The sequence below is a fragment of the Empidonax traillii genome, unplaced genomic scaffold (genome assembly GCF_003031625.1).
Source record: "Empidonax traillii isolate 1590-97213 ecotype Southwest subspecies unplaced genomic scaffold, ASM303162v1 scaffold126:size1624879, whole genome shotgun sequence".
Lineage (NCBI taxonomy): Eukaryota > Metazoa > Chordata > Aves > Passeriformes > Tyrannidae > Empidonax > Empidonax traillii.
The window spans coordinates 323,106-334,280 of record NW_020955319.1 but is presented as its reverse complement, the minus strand read 5'-3'; the positions used below and the strand labels follow the sequence as shown (position 1 = coordinate 334,280).

The following is an 11,175-nucleotide window of genomic DNA, read 5'->3' as shown; positions in this document are numbered from 1 at the left end:
GTTTGTAGCTGAGAGCGCATCGTTTTCCTGACACACAGTCATACTCTGCTGTCTCCAGCAAGAGACTGGGGAGAGAGTGTAGTTGTCTTCAAGCCGTTAATTTTGAGGACTTTTGAAAAAAATTTAAATCAAAAGAATCCTTCCTTTCTGTTCTTTGTTATATGCATTTAATGGTGGGTTTGGTTTTGTTGGTTTGTTTTGTTTTTTAAATATGTATTTTTGCTGCAGTTTTGGAGTTCTCTCAAGATGTGTGAATATCAGACAGTATTGCTGTAGCTCCAGCAGGGAAGCAGTTTATCTGGAGCGTCAGCGAAATCCCAACCTCTGGTTGCCCTGGTTTCTTTCAGTGAGGAAGGAATGCTGTGACAATGAAAATCACTTGCTCTTAATCACTGGAAATCTTACGTGTTTGGGAAGAGACTAAGCTGTCCTTTCTACATAAGGACACTGCCTTCTATAGGTGAACAAGAAGAAAAGAATTTTCAGTTTGTGGGAAGTTAGAGACCAACGAATTGAAAATTATAGCAGAGCTCTGGAAAAGCTCTGGAGTGGGGTTGTCTATAAGGGCTGGCAGGGAGGAGAGGAGGTGCAGCAGATTGTGGAAACACTGTATAAGTTTTACCTTCTGGCATTCATTTTTCCCATTAACATAGCCACAATTTCAAGCCCTGAATCACAAGTTTTTAGTGAGCTGCAGGTTTTCCTTTCTGTATCAGTTGTGACATACATGAAAATACTGCTTGGATTTCACCAGAATAATTTGGCTATGGGAAGAGAGTTCAAAGATGCTTCATAGGGCATGTAGTGAAGATCTGATTAATCCTATATCTAGAACAAACCAGAAAATGCTGGTAAATTGATTGGTTTCCTTTTAGTCAAATTCATAAAATCATGTTACCATGCAGTTCCCATGACAAGTCAGTAACACACTGTGGAGAGCCCTCGTGTGAGTTTCCATCTTGCCTATTCAGGAGCACAAGAAATTTCTCTGGGAGCATCTGGTGGGAAGACCATTTCCACTGTAGCCTGAGATTATCTAGACTACAAGGCTTCAACAAGAAACTGCTACTCTAGAAGGTCCCACAGATCAGCTGTCTTAGCAGAATGAGTCTTTCTGCTTTACTTCTGTTTGCAGTGAGTTTCAGCAGTGCTCGTGTTTCTGCCAAGGCTCACCGAAGGGAAGGCCTGCAGGGATTTAACCATCAATTTGAACTGATTTTGTGCTGACTCTTGGACCCACAGGATATAATTTCTGGTCAGCTGTAGCCTTTCCTCCATGCTGGCACATTTAGTGGTGGCTTTCTGCATTTCTGAGAACTGCAGGTTATAATTTCTAGTAAAATAAACTATTTCTTATTCTTTTTTACAGAGTGAATCAATAACTGACTGGAGCTCCAGTGTCAAGCACTGCTGTACACTGCCTAGAAGCCTGAACTAGCAGAGAGGAACTTCCACCTGCAGGACTCATCTCACCATGTACTTCTGTTCTCACCTTTGGCTTGTCCAAATATGGTACCCCTAGGGCAGGACCTGACTTCTGCCTTGTGTTTGTCCCACACCCATGTGATCATCGTGGTACTTAAACCAAAGGGCTTCTGATTCAATAGCACATTTTAGTAACCCCATGGGAACCATCAAGCCTAACTGGGATAAGAGGTGCCACATTCCCAACAGTTGGCAGGCTATGTGATGGCTAATTTATTGGCACAAAATTACAGGGTGACCCAGGCTGATCTGAGCCATAACCTCTTGCTGCATATCCAGCCAGGGGGTCTGTGGTGCTCTTTCCAAATTTTCCGATTTGCTGGTTTGGCAGGATTCAAGTTTTTTGATAAAGTTACAACCTCAGTTGACAGGCAAAGCCACAATGAGGTCAAAGTAAGCAGAAATTATAACTGGAAATAAATGTTGGCAACTCTGAAATAAATACCAGTTTTGACTTCTGATTTTTTAATAAAAGCAAGACATTGATTTCTACATCACTTCCCACCAGGGCAGCTAGCAAGGACAAAACAGTACACAACTCGGACTAGTCGTGCACATCCATGCGTAGGAGCCAGATAGTGAGCAATATTCATAGCCCAGAGGGATGGAAGCAGCCTTCAGCTGGGGCTTCAGGGTATTGTACAGTGTGAATTAGAAGTAGCTCTGTTCTATCTCCACCCTAAGTGATAAACAAGCCATGAAAGTGGTAAAGTTGAATTATGTCGTTCTTGAGCCCTGTATGCTCCTTTTAGTGTGCTGAAATTTGTTCTAATAGCTTTGGAAGTTAGCATGCAGGTATTTCACGGTCTTGGCTAACTATGCATTTGTTAACTTCTCAGATGTCATGTGAAGGGCCTGCTCTCTGTCTCCTTTGTCCATGACAGCCATATAGGCTGTGCCAAAAATACAGCCCAGACAAGCACTTTGCTCCAGGTGTAAGCTGCCCCGATTGTAACTCCTGATCACTGTTAACAGGCTTTAGAAAACAGCATAAAACACAGATTTCTCTAAACTTCCAAACTTTGCAGTTCCTGCAGTGTGTTATGTTTCTGGCAGGAAATCTGGGTTAGATGCCAAGTTTGTAGGAAATTCAATATCCCAGTATAAAGTGTTTATATTTGGGCGTGTATTTCTAAGGGCACCTTCTAGTTGCTAAGTTAACGTGATCAAAAGAATCCCCCATCTGAGAATCAATCAGCCATCTATAGAATGCAGTGAAATTACTTCCAATAACTTGGGCAAGCATGAGGGAGCCATTCCTGTCAGGGCCTCAGATCCAAAGTCGCTCCCAGTGTCCTCTGCAGGACCTCAGCATTTCCTGGTGTCTGAACGATTTAGTTCATCATTTTAATAGTGATAGAACCATGATTAAAACTCTGATAGGACATGTCATTTGCTTTCACAGTATAAACCGGAAAACTAGCAAAGGCAGATCCTTAGTGGTTTTAGAATCACAGACACAGCAATAACTAAATGGCAGTCTTCAGATTTCTTCACTGTAAATACGTGCTTTAATGATTTTTCTAAGGTATAAAATTTGCATATACATTTGTAAATGATATATGTGGCTCGGTTACACGATACAACGTATCTTCTCTTACTAGGTAATATATTTACATGACACTATTACTAGAACTATAGGGTGGTAGAAAGTTAGCTTTACAAATACCCTGTCCTTATTCATATCTTACAAGAACATGCTAGAACATCTCCATTATGTAGATTGCAGACATGCAAACTAGTGCATAAGTATACCCCATGGTTAAATGATCTTACTATTCCATGAGCAGGAACAATGTGATAGTCCTTACATTAACCACTTTACACCTATTTCACTTCTACATTGAAAAATATTTGCTTATTTATAGAAAATAAAATAAATTTTAGTGAGCCTCTTCAGAAGTGTTCTTGATTTTCATTTGTTACCCATTTTTGTGGAAGGCCTTTACAGAAACAGTTAGCATCTTAGTAAGGAGACTTGACAGAGCAGGCACACAGATGTGTGAAGTGAGCTCCTCCCCAAAGCTGTGATGTCTGGCTGGACAGGCTGAACCTCCACCAGCCAGCGACTGCCCCAGCTCCAGCTGTTTTTCAGTCTGGGTGCCTTCAGGAGTTCCCAGCTGCTGTTCTGTGTCTCAGGCCTTGCTGAAGTGTGTTTGATTGAGGAGCAGATCCACGATGGTCGTAACCCCTGGCTGCATGGTGGTTGTGTCACTGCCATCCTCTAGCCTGTGTGCTGCTTATAAGAGGTCACCTTTGACAGTGCATTTGGTTTTGTCAGGGTCCCTTTTTTTGTGTCTCAAACCCCCCATAGAGCACAGCACATTAACCAATCAGCTAAGCAGATTAGGCCCAGGAGTGCAGTAGAGCATACTGCAGCGAAAGGCAGCAAGCTGCTGGGAAAGCTGCGTGTGTGACCTTACACAGCACTTGTCCTTTTATGGCTGGCTGAGGCCAGCAATGCTCTCAGGAGGACAGCTGCACACTCACTTCTGGGGGGCTGTTGCCAAGCCACTGGAATTCTGCCACTGTAACTAATGAACTCACTTAGGAACCTCTGAGTTAGGTTTAATATTTTGCAAAATGCATTTATTCCCAAATGCACTCGTAAAGATGTCCAGCTGGTCTGGATACACATGATTTCACAGGACACGGACTTCACAGCCAAAGGTTATGCAAGCTAAGGTACAAACTTAAAATTACATTTCTTCTTTGAATAGTTCACCAGATGATGTGATTTTCCACCAAATTAGCAGCAAATGAATTATCAAGGTTCTGTTATCTTGTCTGACAAAAAAACTGTGCTTGAGGAAAGGAAAAACTTTCACATACTGTAAGGGTGCTAGAGAACATGCAATTGAGGAGCAGTGGTACCTAATGGTGAATCAGACAGAAGGACGCCCCTCTGCAGCACAAACTGCAGTTCAGTTGGAACACTCGCTTTAACAGCCTTTGCCAAGTTCTTCGTCTGTCAGAACGATCAGTAAATAGAGAACTGGGTGCATTTAGTCTACTGTGTGCTTCTGGAAGTCTCTTATGCTACAGTTAGTGCCTGGATAAAGCAATTTGTGACAATCCATTTCCTTGGCACCAAACAGCCACTAATGCAAAAGAGCATGTAGGTAGTTCTGTTCAGCTCCAGGTAAGCAAAAAACAGTCTGCAAGTACAGGATGCTATTAAAACCAAAGGGAGTTTTGATGTTGACTTTGACCAGTACAAAAACACACCTTTCACGTGGGAGACTCACTCTGTGGTGAAATGAAAAGGGCCCCTTTGCTCTCCTACTGCCCCTTGTAGGTAAATTCGTGTGTGTTTTAGCCTCTACCTAAGCCAAAGGCTTTAACTACAGAGCTTTACCTTTATTCTCTGATATAACTGCTTCCTTAGGTACTTTGCCAGTAGCTTCCTTGGAGTTTAATGTACCATCTTCAGCCTCACATTGGCAGGACTTCTCAGCTCTCTCTCAAAGTTCATCAATAGAGAGGTCTATATATTTGTAAAACATTATGGTGATTTAGTAAGTGAAAAAGTGAATAGGAGAATGTGGGTTTATATGTAATACTATCTCTATATGATAACTGTTTATCTTCTCAGAGGGAACCTGCAGTAGCTGTTGTAAATTCACACAACAGAGGAATACTTCCTTTCTTGCTCTGCCTACACCAGAAAATAAAAGGTGGCTAGCTGGAGAAAAGGTGAAGATGATTTAGGAATGACTATAAGTGAAGTGGTCGAGAAGCTCACAGCATTTAGTGTTCTCAAACTGAGAGAAGAAATCAATTTATCCGCATCAAGAGTTTTGAAGAATTGGTGTATAAAACAGAGATTTTAAAATTTAGCAGTCCTGCAACCTGACAGCAGAACAGTAAGCATCGTACCCATGCTTATTAGAAAGACAAAGATTATCTTGGCAGCCAAAGACTTATGTCTTTCTGACGAACACTGAGTTGGATGGGGAAGGTGAACCCCAGAGCAGAGGCTTTTCCTTTTACCTCTTGCCCCGAGGAGGAGAATGCTCCCCGCCTGGTCCCCCCACCCCGTGGCGCCTCATGGCCTCCAGCAGAGAGGACACGGGGCCAGCAGGGAAGCAGGCAGAGAGACCTTTATTGTTCTGACAACAGCTTAAATAGGTTTCAGAGGGATCACAATTGGGAATTAAGGAGGTGTTACAAACCAACCAATTACAAGAAAGGGTTGACAGCCAATAGGTAAATTTCCAGTTATCTCTTAGACATTCCAAGGTACAGTGAGGGGTTTTGGGAAGAAGAAGGGTTACACAAAGGCTTACAATCACCATCTTGGAAACGTGGTCACTTAAGAACATTACAAACTTCTGCATTCTTTTATATCCTAAAAGCATATTGCAACATCTTTCTACAGTCATGGGAGATCTTTAGAACAATTTTTGAAGGAAAGAAGAATTAAAACCTGAAGGTAAGTAGAAAATGATGTAGATAAAATGATTAGGGCAAACTCAGCTGGTATCTCTTGTTGAATTCCCAGGCATAACTCATTTATTTGTATGCTAAACTGACGAGCTAACTTGCTAAGCTAGGGTGATTTGATCCCTTGTGATGATTTTTGTCTTGGACTAGACAAATACCCTTAGAACTGGGTATCAAAGTGAATAAGAAACCAGCACAAGACAACTCGGGCAAGGAATTACTTAGTGGGAAGGAAAATAATATCGGTATTTTTCAAGGTGTTGTGCCCGATCATCTTAAAGCTGTGCCAGATCAGTCTGACCTTCAGAAGAGTGTCTGCTCCAAGAAGGCCACCCATAGCTCTGAGAGGGCTGCAGTGAGGAAGGAATGAGGGTAATGGTTGATCATATTATGGCTATGATGGGTTGGTGATGAAAAAGGCAAACAGATAATTTATGTATCCAAAAAGGTTTTTTCTAAAGCAGAGTACTGATGTATTCCCAGGCATGTAAACCCAGAACTCATCTGTGCACTGTTCAGGCAACCTGTACTCGAGGAGGAAGAACAACTCAAGACTGCACCATGTGCAGAGAAAGCTGCAAACATCGATGTGAGAATGGAAAATGCATTTATTAACAGTGCCTAAAGGAACTGGGCTTGTTTAATTTTATAGAGTGAAGGTTGAGGGGGGCTCTGTTGCCTTATTAAATGTATCATAGCAAAGGAAGATCTTTTAAAATTCTTAATATGATATTGGTAAAGGATCCTAGTCTAGTATGAATAAATTTGAACTCAAAATATAAAGTTCTGGAACTATCACAGCAGTGGTTATTGTCCAATGACCATTTTCAAAATGTTGCTTGATACGTTCGTAATTCAGGGGTTTTCTGGTTTTTTATGGGGTTTTCTCCAAGATAAATATGATAGTGAAGAGTCCTATAGAAACAGAATTTTTCACTATTAATAAGGTGCCTATAATGAGATCTTATTATCTTTGCTTTTTTTTGGTTCAAGCTTCAACATCGTACCTTCTCCAGCATGTTCTTGATATCAGTCTATTAGAGAAGTTTTAATTGTAAATGTTATTTCCTAATAATGGGTGAAACTTGCTGAGCTGCTAGTCTTGCCTGAGAAATACTTACCAGCAGCTTACCTCCAGGAACTCCTGTGCCCAAGAGGCAGGATGTCAGGGGAGTTTTGATGCTTGGTATACATAAATAGCAAGTGACATTAGACATCAGAAATCCTTGGTAGGCAGTAAACTGGTACTTGTTTGTGACAACATAAATGTAAGGGTAAACTTCCAGTCCGTTTAGATTCTCTTTTGCCCTAACAGCCAGAAGTTGCTTTACAAATAAGCCTGTTTTGGAAGCTGAATGAGTGAGTGATGCTTCTGGACTGCTTGCAAACATGCTGACTTGTGGCTGTCATTAGGAATCAGCCCCACATCATTAGTCTGGGTTCAGTGTGTAAGAGATACTTCCTGTTGTGCTGACGTTTTTACAGCATCCTGGGATGGAAATTTGCAAGCGAAAATAGAGTGTAGGGAAGAACGGGAGCATATTAAAAATTTGCTTTGAAGAATTGAAACCCAGTTCTTTTCAGGAGCTTTTAAAGATCTTTTTAGTGGTACAGGTGATACCTAATGCTTGATGATGAAAATCTAACATACAGAGAGATTAGAGCTGTGAACTCTAAATGGTTGCCACAGATCAGGAAGTGAGGACTGTCTCCTCCCAGCAATACAGTCCAGTTGGTCCTCTCTCCTGGTACAGGGAAAGTCAAGGATTTGCAAAGATAAAAAAAGACAGAGCCAGACTTTTCTTGATGACCAGGTAGCTCTGAAAGGATGGGTGAACTGGATAAGATGCTGTAGAACAAACCACTCTGTTTTTTTCCCATCACCCTGTTCCCCAAGGATCATGGAGACATGGCAAGTGTGCCTTGCCACCTGTAGGATGGACATTTGCAGGTTGAGTGCTGTAAGCAGGACACCAAAATGCTATTTACATTGCAATTATGGGTCTGACTGTATGAAAAGGAGAGGATGTTCTGGACCATGAGGCCATATAAAGGCTGGGCTCTCAAGTTTTCCAGCGGTGTTCCTGATGGGTCTGTTGTTGATGCAAACATCTATGGGTAAGTATTGGTGGCACAGTGACAGAACTTGACCTCTGACCAGTAATGAAGGCCAAAAGTGGAGTTTGCAGAATGTTTTTCATCCTCTCTGCACCATTGTTTTCTGTACAGAAATGCAGAAGAACATTCTTGTTACACACTTGTGAGATTCACGGAAAATCCCAGGTATGCTCTTTCCCCACCTCAGCTGAGCTCAGGATCAGCTCTTACTCATGCAAGGGGGAGTGTGGTGAAAAATGTTGTCTGTCATCCTTAGATTTCTCTTTGTACGATTTACTGAGTGCTGTGGTAGTGCATGTTGCTCAGAATTGCTGTTGGGGGCATTGTGAGAATGCAGTGAACTTTTGCAGCTTTCCTAGAAAGTAGGACAGGAGCAAAGAGGCAACAATGAGCAGCTCTGCAAGGCAGAAAGAGGTGTGAGACTCCTCTGCGGGGGCTCTTCCTCACTGACTCATCTGAGAGCTGTACTCCCACTTTCCATTTGAAAATGAACCTCTACCCCTCCCTCGACTGTAGTTGTCCTTAACAGTGTTGGCGTCACCTTTACACTGCTTTCTCTCACAAGCATGTGTGGGTGGTGCTAGCTTTGCACATGAAAACATTGGGTAGTGCTCAGACCTGCTCTTTTGTTCTGGTAGTGGTCACCATTGGATACACTTTCTCTTATACTGTCAGAAATGTTTCCACCGTAGCAAACATTAAGATGGAGACTGCTGCTAGGTGAGCTGCTCCTCCTACCACACAGTGAAAAACACCAGCCAGCAGAGACAGGGGTGAAAGGTCTCTACTCTGGAGTGCTGGCAACTGCCTTGCTATTGCTTTTTAAACACTCGTGAGACAGTCTTCCATTACATGTGAAATGAATCCATCAGAAGTGATGACAGGGGAACATGGATCAAACTGCCAGATGGAGAAAAGATATACTTACAAGAGTCCTTGCCAATCATACCAAATGTTTCAGATGAGAGCGTGATGACTCACGAGAGAGAGCTGCTTTTCTGCTGTCCTCCACGCAGGTGCACTGATAGTGACAGCATATTGCCACCCCAGGTGGGTGGAGGGTCTTTGAAACACAAAAGGAAGGACTAAAAAGACCTGAAAAATTGAATTTTGGAATTACTTACCCTTAAATTAATTCAATCCTTCATGCTTTCCATTGCCTTCCTCAGGAGAGAAACGAATGTTCTGGTTCTATAGCTGAGTGTGATGGCCAAGCCACACTTGACAAGTCTGGCACTACCCAGAGACAATGGCCTGAGTCATAAATCTTGACTGCAGGCACATCTCTTGCAGGGAATTGCCTTTCAGGGATATGACAGATGTAACCTCACAACCACCTTCCAGCCATGGGCTCCTACTGCCATAAGATCCATGTAAAGCATCAACTCATTTAAACCTGTAATCTCTTGGAAAGTTTTTGAATGGTGCTTAGCCTTTATAGATCAAATCCTGTGTAAAGATTAGAAACAATGAGTCAAGGCATCCCTGGAATCACAACTGTTCTTAACCCAAGGCCTTTTGATGTTAGAATGGATGCACAGGGAACTGGTAACAAAGCTCAACCCTTCACTCCAGCACAAACAGGATGTGGCAGCAACACGCCCAGAAAGATTTAACAACAGCTCACCTGAAAAATGAGTCAACAGATCAGCATTTTGAGGAGTGAGTGGAAAATTAAAATTTTCTGTTCCCAGGACGACAACAGTGAGCAAGGCTGAAAAGTGATGTTTTCTATTATTGTGGAAATCCAGTCTAGTCTCCAGCACCCAGGATGGAGTCAGGCAGATTTCAGCATTACAGTCAGAACTGAAGTAATCAATGGCATTTTAATATCCTTCTCAATTGCTGGTGTCACTGCTGCTGCTTCACCTTGGCAGGGACATGGCAGCCCAGTCCATCTCAGGCCAGTATGGTTGCCTAAAGGATGAGCCCCTTTCATACATACCCACTGCAAGAACTGGTGTCACATGTAAAGAACAAGATCAGGGCTGCGATATCCAGCATGAGAAATACATAAGAAATCAGTCGTAGTTGGAGAGCTATTTCTGTGCACAAATGTTTCATGGGTGCGTTGTTTTTTTTTTTCCTCTAAACTGTAAAAATAGAAGGCATGATGCTGAAGAAAGACCTGCTTGTTTTAGGCACTGGAGAAATTGTGCAGCAACAATTAGCCCTTATGCAAAGATTAATCCTTAACTAGGGAGGTATGGGTCTCTTTTAACACTGCTTGAATTTTCAACAGGAGGTTTTATATTTATAAGTGGTTTTATATTTATAAGTGATTGTTCCTGCTCACACAGAAAACTTCTGTCTCTTCATCTGCTTCCCTGGAGACTTCTGAACTTGTCATCAACCTGATATCCCAGTCAGAGGAACACTTCCCCACTGTGCAATGAAAATTTATCAGCTAGTCCTTCAGCATGTCTCAACAACTCAGAGATTATTAACTCATCTTTCAAGTGATTAATACTCCTGGGTGTTTGAGAGGCATAACTCTGGTACTTGTGAGGTACTTGCAGGCCCTGAAAAAGAAGGCAGAAGTGGAATGCAAAGCATGACAGTTTGTGTTGAGGGGCAGACTAACCCTGCTCTAGCTCAAGTCCTGTACCCACTCCACCTGGGTTCTGTTTGAACTGGCCTCTGTAGGCCCCACAACACAAACAGTGAACAGCCCCTTTTAATCTCCTTCCTTTGTATGACAATCCAGATCTGCGGATTCTCAAGGGAATGCATCTGAGAAGAAGTCGTTTCACTTAGCGCTGCCTAATTATAGCCATGTTGACAGCCACAGTTGTAACTCTTCTGCTAAGAGATTTTTTAGTATTCATCATCAGGCTCCTCATTGGTTGCTGCAGAGTACCTGTCAGTCATGATAATTACTAATTTGTTTTAACTTGCCTCAGAAGCATTCCTAGAATTTATGGATGTGCTGTGAGTTGGCACAGGCCTTGTTATTCCAGCTTTGCCTTCTACTATGACAGAGGTATGGTAGAAATGCAACATATATAGGCATCATGGCCTGTCTATAAGTGATGCACTAAGAAGATGCATGACCGTGATTCATACGTTTGAGCCATGTACACCACCAGCAGCACCTTAGTATAAAATCACTCCTGGGATTGCTTT

At 42.3% G+C, this 11,175-nt stretch overlaps 1 long non-coding RNA gene across 1 annotated transcript; it reads right to left on the bottom strand.

Moving 5' to 3' along the window:
• Positions 1–4,402: 4,402 nt before the first annotated feature.
• On the bottom strand, positions 4,403–9,288 carry LOC114057311. The gene is made up of 3 exons (XR_003571185.1): positions 9,174–9,288; positions 4,844–4,972; positions 4,403–4,453 (listed from the first exon to the last, which is right to left on the bottom strand). It is a non-coding gene; the product is annotated as an uncharacterized LOC114057311 (long non-coding RNA).
• Between the last annotated feature and the right edge of the window lie 1,887 nt (positions 9,289–11,175).